Below are 22,527 nucleotides of genomic sequence, written 5' to 3' on the forward strand. Positions count from 1 at the left end.
GATTGCCCTAAAGGCCAGTCAACCCTGCTAATGCATCATACATTCATTGTGCAGACACTGGATCAGTGTTTTTGCAGGTAAAGTTCAGGACGTGAATAGATAGGGGCCCGTTTAAATGTCTGTTTTAATGTACCACCAGATATAACCCCTTCGATGCGTGCGTCGGCCAACGACCGTCGCGAGCACTACCTCCGTAGTGCTGCGCATGTTCGTTGGCCGACGCGGCCCCGCCCGCGCACGGAAATGCCTGCACCGCGGTGGATTTTACGCCGCGGTAAACGGGTTAAGACTCGAGGGACCCAGCACACTTAGAGCCTTGCTCCAGCCACTTTTACATGCTGATTCTGCCTCTTGTCTCATTGCCGTACTCAAACCTATCTACTCTCCCCCTCCTCTCACTTTATTACATTTGTCATACCCCTTTTACTCACTTCTCTGCTTCCTTTCTTGTCATCATAGTTGAGCAGTTTCCAGTGTGATGCAATGTCATTCTATCTTTTGCTGTGCACCCTGCAGGATATCCTGCTTTTCATTAATACAGAGGCAGAGCGCGCTTCACACGTAAGGGCACTTTAATTACCTGTTTAATCGCTGTCATCATCATTGAGATGCAGCGATTAGGCCCAGAGAGAGGGATCAGCGGGGACATTGATATAAAAATGAAAAATATAAACTATTAGGGGACACGCTGGGACTCAAAACTTTGGAGACTTTAAAGATGTGAGGCCTCACAGCTGCGAACAGGTGTGGGGTCCTGGGCAACTGCCCATGCCTAGCGCCAGCCCTGTTAATTTGAGCCGGCCCACTGGCACTCATTAAAGGGCTCTGGCACAAATTTTTCCCCAACAGACTTTGATCCAGGGCAAGAGAGAGAAAACATCAAAAGGGTAAAGGGGGGAGAGAAAAACGGGAAAACTGACAAACGGAGAACACAGGGATGATAAGGAACCCACTAGAATGAGATAAAAGGGGAGGGAGTGTGTGGTGGTTCATTGAAGAAGTATCAGCTGGAATCAAGACTAGCAACCTAGATATTAGGCATCCCGAGCTTCGAAAGTGCTAGCCAGTGGTTTCTGAGTAAAACCTTCGGCACATCACTTTAAAAATGAAGCACTATGAAATTCCCCTAACTATTTATAGCTTTTCTGAGGCAACTGACCACCTTATTCCCTTTTATTTTTGTATTTAGGTCTCAAAGAGGTGAAAATGTATTTTCGGTGGGATGAGGCAGTCCCTTTTATAATTTGATTGGTGTTGGAAATAGGCACAGGAAATCAAAGCACAACAATTCCACAAACATGACTAATTCTCAAACTAAAATGAGGGCCATGAGCTCCTGCATATGACTCATGGTGGTGTACAAGAGGTAGTGGATGTGTGGGTTCCTAATGAACATGTAGTAAGGGCTGTATGAAGACAAGGGTCTTTTTTTGTTTCTGAATTTCCGAACAGTGAGAGCTGTTCTGATGTTAATGAGGAAGGTATTCCAGATCCTGGGTGCAAAGATAGAGACTGGCCCAATTGCTTACCAGAAATCTTCATTACTGTTAGTCCTACTCGTCCTCGTCACAGTCATTAAGTCATGAGGGAAACGTCCCTCCCTGGACAGAAGGAAAACACAGGAGAACTTAATGTAAGCCCTATGTACCCTCCTGGGTGATATATACCCGGAAAGTTACCCAGAATACTTCTGTTTCATCGAAGAAATTGTCAAAGACTTAGTGAGAGAGTGGAACTGTAATCAATGTGACGAGTAAGACTAAGAGTAATGATGAATACCGGAAACTAATTGGGTAATTTCCTTTACGTCCCTCATGCTCATCCCATTCATTACGTCATGAGGTATACTAAATCATATGACTTTGACAAAATATAAGAAACCAACACCAAAGTATGCACACCCAAAAAACACTTCAATGCATACTCATAAGTGATAACATAAGCAATTAACTGCAGCCCTGATTACTCCAAAGCTGACTTAAGAACCCCAACACCGAAATTTGTGTTGTAATCAATGACATTGCTCAGTCTGTAATGTCTAATTAAAGTAGAATTTAAAGTCCAAGTAGCCTCCCCCTGCAAATCTCGTCAATCGAGGTTCCCTGATACTCAGCCCAGGAGGCAGCCATGCCCCAAGTAGATGTCCCCTGAACAGGGCCCACTTCACAGAAGCCTTGATCAATTTGAAGTTTAGTCGTATTTAGCCTCCAGCTAAGCGTGGTTTTAGTTGCTCTTTTACCTCTTCCTGCTGGTCTGAATGTCACAGACAAATGATCTTATTTCCGGAATGCCTGTGACCTGTTGAGATAAATCAAAAGAGCCCTTCTAACATCCAGAGAGTGCAGAGAATATCCCTTCTCCAAAGAAGGAGAAAATGAAGGAAGACTCACCTCCTGAGAACAATGAAAGGAAGAATTGACTTGAGGAAGAAAAGCTGGATCCAGTTTTTATATCACACCGTCATCAAAAAACCTGAGAAAAGGAGGACAACTAAGAAGAGCAGCGAGTTCTCCAGTTTTCCGCGCTGAGGAGGTGGTGATAGCTACTAGAAAGAAGACTTAAAGAGAGAAATATTAAGCTTACCTCCTCCAAAGGTTCAAAAGTAAAAGACTGCAAGGCTTCATACACCATAGGAAGATCCCAAGAAGGAGAAGTAGATTTTATCTCTAGAGAGAAACATTTCTGAAAAAACTTGATCAAAGAAACACTCTCCTTTTAAGGTTCCAAAAACTCCCTAAAGGCCTTGACAGCAACCCAGTGAGTCTCATGAGTAGAAAAAAAGACCAAGATGAAATCCCTCCACCAAAAAGTGTAAGACTGCTTGTAAGAAAACAAGTTTTTTTTGCAAGTTGCCCCCACTTTTTGCCCCCATTTGGACTATTAGTTGCTGTTTTTTGGACTCTGAGAGTGCACTAAGGACTGCGAACCAGACCCCAGTGCCAGGTTTCTGATCCACTATAAACGTTATGTTGAATTGCCTATACCCAGTTGGCAAGTGCTGACTTATAAGTCCCCAGTATAAGGTACCCAGAGCACCAAGGGCATGTCAGGCAGAGTGTCCGCCCAGGGCTGCAGCACTGTTTGTGCCACTCTGAGTGCGACAAAGGACACAATGACTACCAGCCTGCCTCAGCAGGTTATTTACGGCTAGTTCGACTTTGTCTTTAAAACCAATGACAACGACACCCTTCCCTTAATAGTAAACATAAGTCTCCCCTAAGGAAGACCTATAGAGCCTTATGGCAGGAAACTGTATATTGTTGTGACAGACATAAAGGTTTATATATGTCTTAGCAGCAAAACTCTTAAAAGTTGTCATTTTGCTGATGAAAGTTAGTAGCCCCTTTGGCAAACACAGGGTTATCAGCCAGCATCCTAGCCTGGCTAACTTCTGAATGGGACAACCTAATTGGGTGCTGTAAGATATCAACTTAATTGTGGCATTGAATCCAACTTGATGCCCAAGTCGAGATTTATATCACTTTTAAAGTTTAGTAACTTTTAGAAAGCTGCCACTCTGTGCCCCAGCTAGTCCAATGGCTTCACAGTGGTTTTGCCACACAGCCAGCTTTCTGCCGCCTGGGGAGATGTGTGAATGGCTCCCAGGCTCAGGAACAAAGGCAGTTGTCGCAGAGAGAGGAGTGACCCATTCTCCAGGAAGGCTAAAAAGGGTGTTAGCCCAAAAGGCGAGCTTCAAATGGGAAGCTGCCTTTGAAGGGCTGCGTGTGACAACACGCCAAGAAGGCTGCCTTTTGTTCCTGTAGGCAAGTTGGAGACAGGGACAGAGAATGAAAGCTGATTCCCAAACTGGTTTTCTTGTGGGTGTGTAGCCCTTAGGTAGCCACACCTCTGGGGTGGGCTACAAGGCTCCTCACAGTCGAGTAAGTGTTCAGACATCTTGAGAATGGCAGTAATATTGAACTCCTGGATTGCCAAATGCCACACATTGCCGAACTTTGTCACCAAAGAGTAGGGGGCCTACTACCTCTTTGGCTAGTGACTGCATTGTCCCCTCAGGGCCCTTTCCTGGGCTATTAAAGACACCCCTGAACTTCTTCATTTATTTGGAGAGAGGACCAAGAGAGGAGTAGCCAAAGTTGTCTACTGTACCCGGGAGTGCTATCAGAGACTGGATCTGTCGCTCAAGAGGGACACCACCAAGCAAGGAAACTTACTGTGATCTGTGTCACGAAAGCAGAAGCCCAGCTGCAGGTGGCCTTCTATTGTCATAGAGAGGACTTCTTGGGACTCCAAGTTCCGTGGTCAAAGTTGCCTCAACCCACCTGTGGACCAAGGGATCAACCACACTTCATCCCCATCGACCGCACAGCTCCAGGAACATCATTGAGCATCTTTTCTGCTTGCATCCCCAGCATCAGGACCACTCCATTATTGGCCATGGCGGTTGTTTCCTAAAGGCTGGCACTTGACTGCAAAAGGTTCTGATAGCCAGGTAACTGTCCAAAGTAACATTACTGGACTCCTGGACCTTTCTTTGCCCTGTCGGATTTGGTCTCCCAATTACCGACATAACTCAAACTATTCAAAACTTTGCAAAGTTTTTGTTGACCAATGCTTGTTTGCAGTTGGATTTAAAAGTATTTATTGCTTCTAAAATCTGTAGCTCCGGAACCCTCTGGTATATTTTAATGATCAAGAGCTCTAAAATACATAAAAATATGCTCTGTTTTTTATAAATTGTTGTATTGTCTCTTTCTTGTGTGTGACTTTCTTATTCCAATGTTTGGTGCTGTTGAATGACTTATAATAAGGTCCTTTGTCAAGCCTTGTTGCTCGAAGCCACAGCTAGCTAGGGTTGAGCTTAAGGTTTATAAATGATCCTGACTGGACCCAAGGCAGTTTCTGTGAGTGCATTGTATAAGGCCTCAGAGCCATATCATATAATACACCCAAATCCTCACACTACTGAAAATTGAGCCTCAGAAGCAGAAATATCGTGCACAGAGCACCATTTGTATAAAGAATCCTAGGACACGATTCACAAAGGTAAACTTAGACTTAAAGTCTAAGGGCCCAATTCACAAAGGTAAACTGAGGCCAAAGTCTAACTTTACGACTTTCAGTATTCACAAAGGGGATTTACGAGTAGGAAAGTTAGACGTTTGTCTCAGTTTAACTTAGGTTTTGGTTTTAAGTTGAACTGAGACCAAAAGTCTAGTTTCATTTAAACTTAAGACCAAAGTCTAAGGGCCTGATTCACAACGGTAAACTGAGACAAAAGTCTAACTTTACTACTCGTAAATGCCCTTTGTGAACACCAAAAGTCGTAAAGTTAGACTTTCGTCTCAGTTTACCTTTGTGAATCGGGCCCTAAGTTTTGACCTGAAGTGTAAGTGTAAACCTGAAATCTAAGTTTAGACCAGAAGTCTAAGTTTAGACCTTAAGTTTAACTCTAGACCCGAAGTCTAACTTTAGACCTGAAGTCCAAGTTTAAACTTCATGTCTAAAGCTAGACTTCAGGTCTAAACTTAGGCTTCAGGTTGAAGTTTATCTTTGTGAGTCAGGCCCCTAGTGTCTAGAATATGCCTTTAGAATAGAAGGTCTTCTAGAATGATGAATTGTTTACCAGGATAGGAGGAAGCCTCTTACTTGGCAAGTATGGCCACTCAACCTCGAAACCTAGAGAGTCAAATTTAGCGGCCGAGGGCATAAGGTCCTGATGGTAGATGGAGTTGACAGAAGGGTCCATGGAGGGCAAAGGGACATCTTACTCAGGATCGGCAACCAAGAGTGTGTTGGCCAGAAAGGAATCACCAGAATAATTTCCGCCCTCTCTAGCTGAATCTTCCCAAACATTCTTGAGATCAGAGGAAATGCATATAGAAGTGTTGAAGGCCAGTAAAGCAGAAGGGCATCAACCCCAGGCTCCTTCCTCCTGAAACCTGGAGCAGAACCATGTAAGTAAGATTTATTGAGCGCACGAATACCCGGAGGTGTCTTGGCGCTAGGATTGCGGTAAGCCCAGCCGAAGTGTCTGAAATAGCCAGGTTTTTAGCCCTTTCCTGAAGATGGTGAGGGAGCTTGCTCTTCTGAGCTCCATTGGGAGCATGTTCCAGAGATTTGCGGTGCCATACGAGAAACTTTGGCCACCCCAGCTTGAGGACCGTATTCTCTGAACTTTCATAAGTCTAGCACCTGTGGAACGTAACTGTCTGGCTGGTTCATACCAGGCAAAGAGATTTCTAAGAAATAGTGGTCCTGTGTTGCTCAGTGCCTTGTATGCTAGACATAATGACTTGAATTTAATTCGTTGTGCCACCGGAATCCAGTAGTCTACGAATTTCCTCTGCTACTGATTCATGCGTAGGGACGTTCAGCAGATGTCTTGCAGCTGTGTTTTGAACTGTCTGGAGCTTTTTTTAATATTGCTTCTGCATACTCAGATAGAGCCCGTTACAGTAATCCAATTTTGACTGAATTAGTGTGGTTACAACCGTCTTTCTAGAGTCAGTGGGGATGTAAGGCAGGATCCTCTTGAGTTTCTTTATCAAAAAGTGGGAGGCAGAGACGATGGCATTTGTCTGGTAAGATAGTGCTAGTTTATTATCAATCAAAACTCCCAGATTTTTTTCTTTTTCCTTCTGAGCTGGTTTTGGTAGTTCACCCATCTCTGCCGGCCACCAGAGATTATCCCATCTCGGTTGCAGGTTACCGAAGACTACTACTTCAGTCTTCTCAGAATTAAGCTTAAGATAGTGTTTTGCCATCCATCTATTTATATCCCTCATACAGTTCTGAAACTGTAGAGCAGGGGAGGCTTGATGTTTGTACACTGCCATCACTATCTGGGTGTCATCAGCGTAAGATATAAGACTAAAGCCGAACTCTCGGATCAAAGCGGCGAGTTTCAGATACATACACATTAAAAAGGGATGGACTCAGAGATGATCCCTGTGAAACTCTGCATGGGAGAACGTATGGATTCGATTTATACTAGTCCAACATCACTTTTTGTCTCCTGTCCTTCAGAAAGGAGGAAAGCAAGGCCAGTGCCACTCCCTTGCCCCCCAGCATTTCCAGCCACTTCTGCAGAAGATTGTGATCAACAGTATCAAACACGGCTGATAAATCAAGGAGAACAAGGGCGGCCGTGCCCCCTCTGTCCATCACTGTCCTGATCTCCTCCATGGCCTTAATTAATGCCGTTTCAGTACTGTGCTTGTGTCAAAAACCAAACTGGGAGTGATCAGGTAATTCGTTTTCCTGGATGTATATGGCTAACTGTTTGTTCATGATTCATTCTTCTATTTTGGCTAGAAGAGGCAGCCAAGCTATAGGGTGGTAATTATCCGGTTTAGACACATCCAGATTGGGTTTTTTTAACAGTGGAAGTATGGAGGAGTCTTTTCATAAAGATGGAAAATTGCCAGAGATTAACATATTGTTGAAGATTTCTATGAGCTCAGGGCTCACCACCTCTGCTATATCTTTCAGAAATGCGGATGGGCAGGGGTCAAGTGGGGACTCAGATTTAATTTCTCTAATGTGTTTTTCCACTACCTCAGGGGAGATCTGAGAGAAGCATTGAAAACTATTTCCCTTCCATGACTTTGTTTTTGAAAGCTACTGCGATCATATCACAGAAATTTTGATCACTCTTGATTCCTTTCTTCTTAGGCAGAGACGACAGTTTCCCTACTACCCCAAACAAGTTTTGGTAGGTATTTTTGGCTTTCTCAATCTGTTTGGTAAAGAAGTCCTTTTTTCCTGATATCAGCAGATTTTTATATTGAGTTAGAGCAGATGTATATATCTCTTTGTCCGCTTTGTCGTATTTAACTCTCCAGCGTGTTTCGAGTCTACGGCACTTTTGTTTTTCTTTTCGCAGGGCATCAGTGAACCAGGGGGCCGAATGCGAGTTCCGATTCCCTGGCGTTTTCCCAGTGGGTATCGTTGCCTTAATGGCCTCGTTTAGCCACAGTCTATATATTTAGTGACTGCTAACTCTGGGGGAACATTATTGTGTTGTTCCTTGATGCAAACAGGTCTCAAATTTCCTGCAGATCTGTGATAAGATTCTCTTGGATTAGGACAGATTCATTGAAAACCGAAATGTTCTGCTGAGATGGTCTGCCTGCAGGCTGTCTAGACCCCTTATGTGGATCGCTGAAAGACTCAAGAGAATGTTCTCTGCCCGTAGTCTGATTGTTGTTGCAACCTGATTCAAGGTTTTGGACCTGGCGCTCCCCTGATGTTTGGTAAGCAATGGAAACTGTATTGTCTGTCCGTATCGGGACATTCTTCTGAAGGAGGAGAGTCCTGAACCTCAAAATAGCTCTGAAAATAGCTATCAACTCCCTCTAATCCTCTGCTCCAATTACAATCATTTCTGGGTCTGGAGTGATGCAGCAAGGTAACATGCCACCCTGTCTTGCTGGCATCTGTTGTTATCAAACCTGGCTGTAACAGATGCATGTGCATTCCCTTCTGAAGATTTGCTGTCACCAGACACCAACCCAGATCCTGCTTGATTTTGCTGAGAGATGAACTGTATGGTCTAAAGGAATCCTTGGAAAGTCGCAGCTGTGGCGGTGCCATAGAGGAGGATAGCGATGTAGACATGCCCAAGGAACGTGGGTATGTGTGTAGACACATGCTGCCGTGTTCTCTTGGACCTCCATGCAAAACCTGACCAGATTTTGGAGATGAAACATTTGTTCTTGTGGTAAGGAGAACTTCCCCAGGTCTGTCCTGAAAATGGCTCCAATAAAGTTGATTTGTTGTAACAGAGCCAGCTGACACTTCAGAATATTTAGCAATAGACCCAGACTGCTTAGTACAGACTTCATGACCTCCAGATTCCTTAACATTTCCTCGATAGAAGAACCAGTCGTTGAGGTACGGGAAAACAGGAATCCCTTGAAGATGAAGAAAAGCTACCACTGGAGCCATCATCTTTGTAAAGACCCTTGGGCCTGACATCATTTCGAAAGGGAGCACCATTACCAATGCTGTCTTCCTACAGTGAACCTGAGAAACTTCCAATTTGTCTTCGCTATGAGAATATGGAGATAGGCATTCATGATGTCTTTTTTTTTTTATTTTAATTTTTATTTCATTTTTTACTTTAAGCCAGTAGTCATTTACAAAAAAAACATATACATAGACCCAGATGAAGAAAAGACAAGTGGGTATACAATAAATTAACATTTTGTGTTCAGAAACAATAAACCGAAGACACACAAACGGTTAGAGAGAGAACAGGAAATTTATGCAGCAAAAACGAACTTTATACCTTCTAAAGTGGCAGGGTTTGATTATTGATTTACTTGTGTTGTGGGTGTCATGAATTCTATCAAAGCCCCCCAGATTTTAGCGCCCAATCTTCACTTTTGTAACCCTCTAATGTCATAAAGACTAGTTTCAAGTTTACATATGGCAAATAGCCTTCCTCTCCACATCTCGAAAGTAGGGGGTTCTTCCTGACGCCACAATGATGCTATACACAATCTTGCCACAGCAACAGCAATATATATTAAATATCTGAATGTATACATTCCCTGTGTTAGCATGGCATCCTCCAAGACCCCCAGCATCATAACTGTTGGGGTTATCTCGATCTGTACCCCTGTAACTTCCATCAGAAAGGTCTGCATCCTATTAATTAGTTGTTTTAATTCTGGGCATTTAGCAAACATGTGGACTATATCCACCTGGTCCCTCCCACACCGGGTACACTTATCGTCGCTTATCCCCCCCCAGCGCGCAATTTTTGCCGGTGTATAATACAAATTAAACATGGTTTTATATTGCTGATTTTTGAGATTGGACGATATTAAAAGCTTATCTGCTAGTGCGATAGACTCGTGCAGAATATTGCCCTCTAATGACAGCCTGATATTCCACTTAGTATTTTGTGCCTCCATGTCATCCTTTTGTGTTTCAATAAGTGCTTAATATATGTTGCCAATCTTTCCCAACCCCTTCGCCACTTCTAATAGATTATTTTTCTGTGCTAGATGTGGAACATCCCTTCTTTTAATTAAGTAATCTCGGATCTGTAAATATTTGAAAAAATCAGCTTTAGGGAGATCATATTTAGCCATTAGTGAAGTATATGGCCTAATACAATTTCTATCTACTAGGTTTCCTAGCATCAAGATTCCTTTACTTCTTCATCTATTCATAATGCCATCCAAGAAAGTAGGAGGAAGTTAACCTGAGGCGTCCGTTGGGGTATTAATAATTAATCCTGCCGATCTTTAGATGTCACCTGATCTGGAGCCAGGCCTTGTGGGCGGCCTGAAGCACCTTAAAGCAAGTTTTTTGTAATAACTGGGCTCAAGGATCTTAAAAAAGTTCTCTCTGTTATAGGGCCTAATAGCAATTGAAAAATATGTGGTATATCTTCTATACTTTCGTCCTTAGCACCGACTAATGAACTTCCCATATATTGTAGTAAGCACGCCCAGTAGTAAAACTGGAAGTTAGGGACTGCCCAGCCCCCTCGTTCTTGCGGAAGGGACATAAATTTCAGTGCTCGGCGGAGTTTCCCTGTTCCCATATAAAACTGTTACAGATAGATTGCAGCTTCTGTATCTGTTTCCTTGTAATTTCCAGTGGGACTGCCCTAAAAAGTAGAGAACCTTAGGTAAGATGTTCATTTTTAGAACATTGCATCTTCCCAGCATTGATAAATGAAGACCTTCCACCCTATCTAATTCCTTTTTAATCTTACGTACCAGAGGGTCCCAGTTAGATATAACCAAGGAATTAAGACATGAATTCAGTCGCACCCCCAAAAATATCGGCTCTTCATAACTCTAGGATGGTTAAGATGTATTTGATCTGTGCATATAACCTGTGTCTTGGCTAAATTTAGTTTATATCCTGAGCTCCTCCCATATATTGATGCCAGTTGCTCCGTCTCTACCAATGTAGTAGCGGGATCCGGCGAGACTATCGCTATATCGTCTGCATATGCTAATATTTCAACCCGTTCCTGCCTAGAGCCTGATGGTTGGGCATTTAGCCTTTGTTCCAATAGGTTTAGGAGCGGGTTGATATATAACGCAAATAGCAGCAGGGAGCAGGGTAGCCCTGTCGGGTACCCCTTGATATGGAGGCGGGGTTCGGCTATTGCCCAAGCGCGCATACTCAAGCTTTTGGTGATCCATACATAGCTTTGATTGCCTGGATAAAACCAGTTCCAAACCCTTGCCACCTCATTGTTGCCCATAAGAACTCCCAGGAGACACAGTCAAACGCTTTTTCTGCGTCCAATAGTATCACCCCGCATGGCAATTTACGTGTGTTGACAATATCCAGCATTGTTGCAACTCTGCTTATGTGGTTGACCGTGCCTCTCCCTGGTATGAATCCATGTTGGTGGACCGAAACTAAAGGTGTAATCACTTGGGAGAGCCGGGTTGCTAGTATTTTAGCATAGATTTTCCCATCGCAGTTTATGAGCGATATTGGTCTGAATGAGGCTGGAAGTGTGAGCCTGGAAGCCAGGAATGAGCCTGGCTGCTTCCCATGATACAGCAGCGGCCCCCTTTTGTGCCTCTCGGAGCACAGCTAGCATATCTGATTGTATTTCTGGAAAAAAAAGTTTGTACAGTTCTAGCGGGAGCCTATCCGGACCAGCGGCTTTCCCTATAGCTAATGAACCTAAGGCATCTACAAGCTCTTCCATTGTAATTGGTTCCTCTAGTGCTCTCTGGTCTTCCTCATTCAGCATTTTCCTATAAGGATCTTTATACAAATCTTCCCCTTCCCCACAAGTTTCACTATCCCCTGAATACAGCACCTCATAAAAAGCCCAGAAGACTTCTAAAATTCCTTCTGGTGTTTCTACTGTGTTCCCTGTAGAGTCATCAATTGCCATAATAGTATTTTTAACCTCCTTGCATCTGAGCTTCTTGGCCAAGCATCTACCTGTTGTCTCCCCAAACTCGTAGAACTCTCTCCTAAAGAGATGATATTTCTTTGCAATATCTTTGGCCCATTCCTCATTTATCTTGGTTTTGCAGCATGCCACTTGTGTTTGCACCCGTGTAATATCTGACTTCCCCTGAACTGCTTCCTTCAAATTGCATTCCGCGAGGCGTAGTTCTTCATATAACGCCATTTGATGCTGTCTAAGTTGTTTCTGCACGTGCAACCCAAAGCTGAGTATCTCTCCCCTGAGCCCTGCTTTCATAACATCCCAGACTATATCATACTTAGTGGAGTTACGATTTATGGCTAGGAATTGTCAGCCACTCCCGCATATGAGTGACAAATTCTTCATTTAATAGTAGCTTTCTGTCAAAGGACAATGCACTTCTGGGCCGTGCCAAGCCATGCATTGTGAGTTTCAGAAGAACTGGGTTATGATCCGAAGTTATTCGGGGGAAAATCTGTATGTGTGCATTTTTTAAGTGAGTTTTGGTTACAAAAAAATAATCTAGTCTGGCTAACTTTTGCTGGGGATAGGAATAATGTGTGTATCCAGGCTCTGGATGTTTCAGCCTGGGCCATACATCAACTAGCCCATGCTCATAGAGAAGTTGCTGAAGAGCTTTGTATACCTTGGGTTTCCTGCCAAAATATTTTTCTCCCTCCCGTCCATGAGTCACTTCCCCCAATTGAATATTAAAGTCTCCCATAAGTATCAGAGGGGTTGCCCAGGTAGCTAATTCTATGTTTAAGTGTTCAATAACCTGGGTTTCGTCAAAGTTAGAACCATATACCGAGCATATTGTACATTTCTCGCTAGCTACAGTACACTCGATCATGGCCCAGTGCCCATACTTATCTGCTGAGCTTCTTGTTACTTTTAATACGTTTTTTTAGCAAGAATGGCAACTCCTCTAGTGGTAGTGCCTTGAGAGGTACATAGCAAGAGCTCATACCCTAGCTCTTTTAATATATTATGTTTATTCCATGGGACATGCGTCTCTTGGAGACAGACTACATCAGGGGATGTATTCCTGATTTCTCGAGCCACTCTTTGACGTTTCCCCCTTTTGTTAAGTCCTCGCACATTAAATGTGCATAAAGCTAAGAATGCCATTTACCCTGGTGGAAAAGAGCGACGTTCGATTCCTCTCTTTCTTAAACTCATCTCCCTCTCTTTTTTAAGTTCTGTAATAGCTACTGGCTTTTTTATGGTTTTACCCCTCTGAAACCCACCAGCAAGCCCCCCCTTCTCCCCACTACTACCTCCTCTACCAAAGAAGGTCCCCCCCATCTTCCCCAGCAAGGTGGCTGGTAGACCCAGCGGTCTACAGTGATGGAGAGCCTCGTACCCACCCCTAACCCCGTGTCCCCCCGATACCAAAGTACCCCAAGCTCATGTGCATAGAGCACAGCAAACACAAAAAAATATATATCTATTTAACTATAGGGGAGTATCCTTAAGAGATCTCTAGCTGTGCGGGTCAGTTTAATGTTATGAGAATTAGACTATAATCTCCAAGCTTATATATCATCAATCCCTCCTATGGCTTAATCACTTGGAGATACTCTTTTGCCTTTAACTCAGACGTAAAAAAACTTGTTTTTCCTTTATATACTATTTTCAATTTGGCTGGGCTTAGGAGAAATGCTTGTGCGCCCTTATCCTGAAAAGGGTTAATTAACTGCCGTAACCGCCATCTTTTTCCCACAGTAGTAGGGCAAAAATCAGGGCGAACAGAAAACTCCACTCCAACCGCTTTTCTCTGTCTATCTGGCCTAGCCAGATCGTACAAATCCTGCCTAGCCCAAAAATTAGATAAACATATCAATATAGCTCTGGGCCTCGCACTAGATTGATTCTGTCTCACTTGGAAGTGAAATCGGTGGGCTCGCTGTATCTCGGTGTCCCATGTCCATTGAACCAGTTCTGGGAAGGCTTCTGTAAAAAGTTTCATGACAAACTTCCGAGGATCTGGACCTTCAACTCCCTCTGGTACACCGAGAATTCTTAAATTATTCCGCCGAAGGAGGTTTTCCATGTCCTCAATCTTCCATGATATATCATCCCTCTGTGTTGTCAACGCCTCGGTAACTGTTTTTTGCACAGCCATCTCATCTTCAAGAGTAGATTCGTTTTTCGGCCTCGGATATCCTTTCCGCAATCTCTGAACAGGATTTGGCCACCCCGAATTGAGTTCTGCAACTTCCTGCATGCGCCTTGGGTTTTTTGGCTTTCTGCACGGCTTTCTTCTCTGTGTGCCATCATTGTTTCATATATAACTGCAAGCTAAATATCCCCTGCCCGTTCTGATGAATTATCTTGATCTTGACCCCCTGGCAGCTGCCTGTTATTGGGTCCGTTTCCCGAATTCTCCCTTGAGGATTGTCCAGGAGCAGCCAATGAGTCTGCCCGTTGTGATTTAAGAGGAGCGGCAGTTATTATTTTTTTCCGCACGGTCCCAGAGCTAGCCATCAAATTATCCTTCCCAGGAGTCTCATCCTCCGGGCATATACTACTGGTTTCGCTCTATCGCCTGTTTATTGGGCCAAGAAGGTCGTCGGATATCTGTAGTGATTCGTCACTTGAAGACTTAGATCGATCTGAGAGTGAAAAAAAAGGACCCTCTACGTCTGTCTCTAATGAACTTAAACCATCATTTAAACTGCCCATATTATTTGGAGATATCAGCCTGTCACCCGGCGAGTGCGAAATCTCTGCTTCTTGCCCGATTTCCATTATGGGGCCTGAAGGAAGCACCGCAGCTGGCACAGCCTCACTCCTACCATCAGGCTTTAGAATCTGCATTTTCAGTATATGACTGTCATGACGCTCTGAGTCACCCTCTGCCCCCAACTCTGTGCTCAGCATAGTTACTCCCGTAGCCACTCCATCTCCCATGCTCACCTCTTCAGAGATTTCTGCTATATAAGTTCCCTCAGCAGTGTCGGCAGTGTCCTGCACAAGACTCGGCTTTTTACCCTTTTGTGCAGTCATGAAAATTGCAGGCGTCACTCTCTTCCCGCTTTTGATGTCACTAGCCGGGCTGTCAGCAGAGCTCTCCTCAGACGCTCCATCTCGTTGTGTGCCTTGGGTGTTTTCTGGGAGTTTGCTTGCCGCGGCGTTTCCTGCACCGCGGGTCTTACCACTCCTAGCGTTCTTCGGCGGCATCCCGACCTGAGCCAAGATTCAGCTTCGTCCCAAAGATACACACCACAAGGCTCCGCGCCAGCCCCAACAGCAGTACAAATGAGGTCACACTGAAAAGCCCGAACCAAGATGCTGCAAAGCACGCAAGTTCCACAGCATTCCCAGGTGTTTTAATTGTCCATTAGTTGTTTCCCCCAGCTCCGCGTATCGACCCACAGTCTCTCATCGGGGGCTCCGGGAGGTCAGGTAACGAGTGCTCACTCGGCTGAGTGATCAGCCGCCATCTTGCCTCGGCATTTATGATGTTTAGTGTAAATATGAAACTGTCTGATGGGATGCAAGGGGTGATGCTCTAAGAGTTTCCTTCTTGAATTTCATATCCCAAATAAACTGGTTGGGTTCTTCTGGTCTATGTCCAAATTATAGCTCTCAGAAGCCTTCAAGGAACACTATCGAGTAAATCCCTAGACCTCTTTCTTTCGCAAATTGCTCTTTTTCTTACCAGCGAAGAAAGCTCATCAAAAAGGCTTGTACCTTGATCGAGTTCCTGGGAACAGGCATCTAGACAGTTGCTGAAGGACTCGATGAGACAGAAGCTCTATATGATAGCCTCTCCTGACTCTCATGATTTTTTGCCATTTTTGAAAAACTCCTTTATTGGACCACTGACCTGGAATGATTGTGAAGTCTCTGCATAGTCAGGAATTCAGTGGCTTGGAACCAGACTCTGAAACAAAGAAAAGTAGGAAGACTTGCCCTGAAACTTGGACGATTGGTCATAGAATTGCTTTCTTGAAGTCTGATGAAACGATTTCCACTTCGATGATTTTGAAGGTTTTGAGGATACTCTACTGAATGAAGAGGAATGCTTCCTGTCTTTAAACGTACAATGCAGTGTCTCTTCCAATTCTGCTCCAATAAGCTCAGACCCTCAAACAGCCTCCTGAGTGCAGTAGCACATTGAGCAGCACCAGTAATCCAATACTTCAGGTACAGGTTGCGTCTGGCTGCAACGGATGCACCGTCCACCAAAGCTGCTGATCTGAGTACCGCAAAGGAAATATCTGCTAACAGCCCAATTTGGCATTTAATAGATTCCGGTAAAGGAAGACAGTCTCCGTCCTTTTGAACAGTCCGAAAAATAGACTTCAAATCAGTAATCAGAGATTGTGTTGTGTAGGCACTGTAAACTCTTGCACTGGGAGCTATGTGAGCTCCTGCAAAAATCTTCTTTAAAAAGGTGTCAATGTTCTTGTCTGCTGGATCCTTCAAGATATTCTCCTCTGCCATGGATTATCTGCCAACTCAAAGGGCTAGCACTGAATCTACGAGAACTGTGCCTGGGAACTTCGTATCCATCTCTCCAGAGGATACAGCTTCAACATAAAGCGAGGAAGAGAAATCTTCTCAGGGTCCCTCCATTAATTTTTAACCACATCAAGGGCAAACTGGTGAATTAGTAGACCCAAACAAGATGGCTTCAACATTGAGAAAGTGGAGGATCCTTAGATGAGGATAGCTGCTCAAATGGAGGAAAAATTCAATTTTTTCTCTGACTTGGGAAAGAATATGCTGCAACACATCCTTGGAGACATACCTCCTCTTCAGGTCAGGAGAAAGAGAAGAGTCATCAGTGTCTCAAGAAACATCAAAAGTTGAAAGGTGTTCACCTACATATTTCCTGGCAGTCTTTTGGAATAGTATCATGGGAAACCTTCTCAAAATCCCAAAGAGTCTCAAGAACAATCTGACTAATCTTCTCTTGTTCATCCTCCTCAACGCTTCTCCGACTACATCTCTTGGGAGAAGAGAGAGAAGAACCCGTATCTGAGATAGAAAGGATGACAATGATCTGAATGGAGAGGCATGCCTCCGTTTCGATGCGTGTTTACCTGTGTTGCCAAAGTCCAAGGGTAACACTGATAGCCAATCCAGGAAAATACCCCAATACAAACAATCTGGAAATGGGGCAGGCTACCTTCTCACAAGGGGGCTGATTATGGGAATAGCCTCCCAAACAGATTCACTATAGCAAAAAATACACCTTTATGTAGCCATTTATAAGATTTAACTTCCTACAAGCAAGTGAAATCCAAAACATGCAAGCACGAATCTAACTGGCTTCCCCGCGTATCTGTGCACCTTCTGCCTCCTCCTTACGGCCACCCACAGAGGAAGAGAGAGGGTCAGGTGGGCCGGTCCTGTCCGTGGCCTGTATCTGCCAACTTCCTCCTCGTGGATCGCTCCTCCCTGGAGAAACACAGCCAAAGTTAGGAGTCTGTTACCATTTACCCGCATGGTCAGACCTCACTGCAGATTGTCTACGATGGACGAAAGAAGAGTCCGCAGCCAGGCCCTCCATTCCCTCTTTGTCCTGCATGCTGCGTCCTTCATCCCAGACAGAAAGAAAAAAATAGAAGAATTCTGAGTAAGCTTATGGTTATATAGCACCCAAGATGGTGGGTAGGGCTTACATTAAATTCTCCTTTGTTTTTTTCTGTCCAGGGAGGGAAGTTTCTCTCATGACTTAATGACTGGGACAAGGGACCTAAAGGTAATGCTTGCCTTCTGCTCTTGTCCTTCTTTCATTTCTTGTACTCCAGTTTATAATGGCCAGGGTATATCACTGTCCTCAAGAAGTGGTAACCTCTTTGGCCAGGTATGCAGGGTAGAGCTAGGCCAGGCATGCAGAGCAGAGGTACTAGAGGACAAACCAAAGTAGTTCCTTTTGGGCAGCAATCCTTTATTTGGGAATCTGCTGTGCTTAGGTGAAATGCCTTTTGGGGTTCCCGAGTAGTGTGAAGAAGGACATTGAGCAGGGCGATGAATCCAATGAGATGAAAGCGGGTCATGGACTATGCTGTCCTCCTCGAGTGGGGTTCAGGAGTTGATATTGCATTATTGCATTTGAGTAGAGTATACCTACCCCTAATGAGGTCTCTAAATGCTTTTTAGGTAGGAAGCTAATTAGTTTGTTGTGCATGGTGGGTAGGTCATGTGTTTTTATGGTGTGTTCTATGTAGGAGGTATTTTGATGCCATTCTAAAGTGCTCTCTAATCATGTGACAGCAAACATGTGGCTATGCTTAAAATTATATGAAGCATTTGCATATCTTACTGTACGCACACGCCAAACTTACCATCATTATTTCTTATTTTGTATGTTTAGAAAGCTAGCAGTATGATTGTGCTTGCTGAGTAGTTATGGGTTTATGGTTTGATCTGAAGGGAATCAATGGAAGTAAAAGATCCCTATCTCGGTACAGGACTATTGACAATCTAGTCCAATGTCACTGTAACAATATGACTGGAGTTGGAGGATTGTCTTTGTAACGAAGAGATACTGGAAACATTTTAACATATAATGTGATTCTGTAATTTCTTGAGGTATGAACATTTAAGGCATTTAGATACAGTTCCTCTTTATTAAGGAGAGAGAGCGGATACCATGCAGTCCTGGTTTTCTTGTCAATGCTTTCTTTGAATCCACCCCCTGGTACACCCCCCCACTTACGAACACTAAAGAAAAAGTGCAAAATAGCTGAAAGGAAATGGAGGAAGGACTACGGTGAACCAAGCAAAGCAAAATACCACAAAATAGTGTGGAGCTACTACTCAGAAATTAAAACTGCCCAACCCGCATACAGCGAAGCCAGAAATAATGGTGCAACACATTTCCAGAGACATTTCAGATTACTGGATCTCTACTGTAACCCACTCCAAACATCCCCTCCCCTGAGCCCTCTAACTCAAAGTGAAACGATTAGGCCATATATTTCCCCCAAAAACAGACATTTACCTAACCTTTTCAGAATCGGAGGGAGACCTAGGCCCAAAACTCCACCACAATAATAATAAGGAAAGCAGCTCAAAAGACCTCATAAAGTTTCAGAACCTAACCTACAAGAACTTCACTGTCCTTTTCAGTAAAGTCAAACCATGATCCCCTCTGGACCTCGCACCCCCCCCCCCCCCCCAAGGATCCTGTCTAACGCAGCCGAATACATCTTCGGGACTTTGCTAGACATTTCTAACCTGTCCTTAGAAAAGGAAATAGTACCCCATGCGTGGAAACACACCATGGTTAAAGCCATGTTAAAAAAACAAATGTAAATCCCTCATGCCCAGAAAATGTTAGACCATTCTCACTGCTCCCTGGACTAAGCAAATTGCTAAAAAACATGTCAACCTGCACCTATCAGAATTTATAGAAACTAATAATGTCCTACACCCCACTCAGGCTGGGTTCCGAACTAAACATAGCACCAAAACTGCTCTTCTGGCGGCAGTGGAAGACTCAAAAGCAAGGTTGTATCTCGGAGGCATGGTAGCTATAATACGTCTTGACCTAAGAGCTGGCTTTGACACCATAAATCACGAAATTCTTCTTAAAAGGATTCACATAGCAGGAGTGTCAGGAAAGGGGAGAGGAGTTGGTCTAAGAGCTAGGACGGTCGACCTCGAATCTGGGGAACTGGGTTTGAGTCCGACAATGACCCTGAACATCCTGTGATTCTGGGCAAATCACTTAGGGGCATATGTATCAAAATCTCCATTTGCGAATCTCAAATAGCGATTTTTTGAGAATCGCTATTTGAGAATTGCAAAACGGGATGTATTTAAAAATTCGCACATATTTCGCGAATTCTTAATATTTCTTAATTGCGATTAGCAAATTGCAAAATCACAATTAAGGAATACCTTCCCATTCATTCCTATGGGCCAGGAGGCTCATAGCAATGAATGGGAAGTCATTCTCAAATTGTGAATCTCAATTTGCTAATCGCAAATTGAGAATAATTTCAAAGGTGCAAGGGTGTCATGATGACACCCTGATGCACCCCTGAAATTAGCATGTGCGCGCATATGGCGCACATACATGCCCTAAGGGCATGTATGTGCGCCACATGGCACTTTGAAAAATGCCAAAAAGTGCATTTTTCAAAGAAATCGCAAATTACCACGAACTTGAAGTTGGTGGTAATTTGCGATTTCTTAAGGAGAAATCGTACAACTTGGGTGCGTGTCAGATAGCATTTAAGGAATCGCAATTTGCGATTCCTTAAATGCTTACGCAAAATTAAGGAATCGCAAAATTAGCGATTCCTTAATAATACGATGCGAAAATGGCTCATACATCTCATTTTGCGATTTTGTATTCGCAAACGCTGTTTTTTTGCGAATCGCAGCGTTTGCGAATCCAAAATCGTTTGATACATATGCCCCTTAATCTTCCTGTGCCTAACAAAAATTAATGTGTTCTCCATGTAATGCAACTGGTGCTATGTAAAGCGCTCTGATGCCCGATTCGGGTCACGTTTGCGCTATATAAAACTCCGTAAAAAAAGAAAAGGCCCTGGATTGGCTCAGCTTGTTCCTCAAGGGCGGGTTATTCCAGGTATTTGATAAGTCCTGCCCTTCAGACGATCTGCCTGTGAACTGTTGAGGGACACAGGGATCTTCCGTGATTCCCAAGCTTTTCAATCTTTACATGCAGCCACTCACTGACATTGTAATGCCTTTCGGGATCTCCATTGTATCCTATGCATATGACATCCAACTAATATCCTCGCTCACCTCAAACTAGGATCCCTCAGCCCCCACCCTGGGACAATGGCTGGAGATGGCAACACACTGATGGGCAAGTCGTGCCTCAAGTTTAATGGAACCCATCAAACCTATGATCCTAGGGAACAATCCAAACCCCCAACAGTCCCTGGGTTGGCATGCACTTAGGACCCATCCTCCCCCCAAAATGGTTTCATAAAATGTTTGGGGGTATGGCTGGACAAATGATTATCCATGGAAACCCAAGCTACCAAACTCTATGCCTGTGGTTACGGAATCCTCTGAATGTTAGCCAGAATACTGCACTTGCTCCCCCGGTTATCCAGGAGGCAGGTGGTCCAGGCACTGCACTTCTCCCATCTGGACTATGGAAACTCACTCTACCTGGGTGTGCCTCAATCCATTATCAGTAAACAACAATTTGTGCAGAATGCATTAGAATGGACCCTGCTAAATATATCCCTAACATAGCTCAGCCTGGCAAGCCCTTGCCGATCTCCACTGGCTCCCAGTCACCCAAAGGATCAAATTCAAGACCCCATGCATAGCACATAGAACCCTATGAGTTCCAGGCCTGTCCATCTATCGGCATCTTATTACCCCCTACTCTACTAGGAGAGCCCTCAGATCCTCCAATGCCCGATGGGCTTGCGTTCCTTACACTAGAAGAGTGACAACGACTTTTCCTTATGAAAACTCTTAAAAACATGGTTCTTCGGGAACTAATCCCTAATGTAACAAACTAAATAGTCCGTGCCTTTGGGTCGCCACGTGCTCTACAAATCAGAATACAATAGACCAGAATAGATTAGGTCTCTATCAAGGGTGAATCTAAGTGATTTTTCATTAGCTGTCAGAATGGGGTGAAGCCAACCAAGTTCATGTCAGGTTTCTGTCAGACAGCCAAGCATTAAACTGTATAGTGCATGATTAGCAAGAACTTCGTCCTTGTCGATTTTGAGGTACTGTTGAGAGTCGTCGACATAGAGATGGATTTTGATGCTGTTGTCGGAGAGTATGGGGTTGGTGGTCCATTTAGAAATTGATGATAATGGGGCAGAGGATGGATCCCTAAGGAATTCTACAGGAGAAGGCAGACTTTCATGGACCTTGAGATTGCCATTGGGTTGATATGTATGTTTGTAATTGTATTTGTATTGAGTTTGGAAAGGTAATGGTATGCGTTGACCACGCAGGTTTTGCTAAACTTTATATTTAGGTTTTTTCACATCTCCTCTGTAAAACATCTCCAGGGTGTTCTCTGGTAGTTTTCTGCTGCAATATATCATCCACTTTAATGGACGCTAACAACGTCATGTGGGCGCGATGCACCTCTATTAGCTTAGGTGTCGCCCAACCCACATTTATAAGGCCACTCCAGGAAGTCAAAAAAGCCCAAATTTTCTAGATAAGCTTATTGCTTAGCAAGATAAACATCAATGTATGTTGCACAATAGCAATATATGGGGAAAAAGGTGTGACATCTGGTTTTATAAGTAACATATTCGGTAACCTGAGTCTACATACCGTGGCGTGCCATGAAATAATTTGCAGCATGAAACTTTGGTTGTTATGGCTCAAGAGACCAAAGACCGATTGCTTTAACACCAAGGAAGTGTTGTGAACCGTGTACATACATCCAAGAGTGTCTAATTGCACTTATAAAGTGTACTAAAGGAAAAAAAGCAGAGCTGATTTTATAAGTAAACATCTTACTCACTGTATGGCTGCCATTGCTGTTAAGTGTTCCTGGTCGCTTGCCAGCCAGCTGCAGAGTGCTCTGCAAGTTTCCCTGCCTCATAGGGGGGAGGGGCGTGCAGTTTTTGATTCTTTTTTGTAGTCAAACAACAACATTAAGCTGCAGTCTCTAAATTGAGGACTAAACTGGAAGCTACAAGCAGCCA

This window comes from Triturus cristatus, chromosome 10 (genome assembly GCF_964204655.1).
Source record: "Triturus cristatus chromosome 10, aTriCri1.1, whole genome shotgun sequence".
Lineage (NCBI taxonomy): Eukaryota > Metazoa > Chordata > Amphibia > Caudata > Salamandridae > Triturus > Triturus cristatus.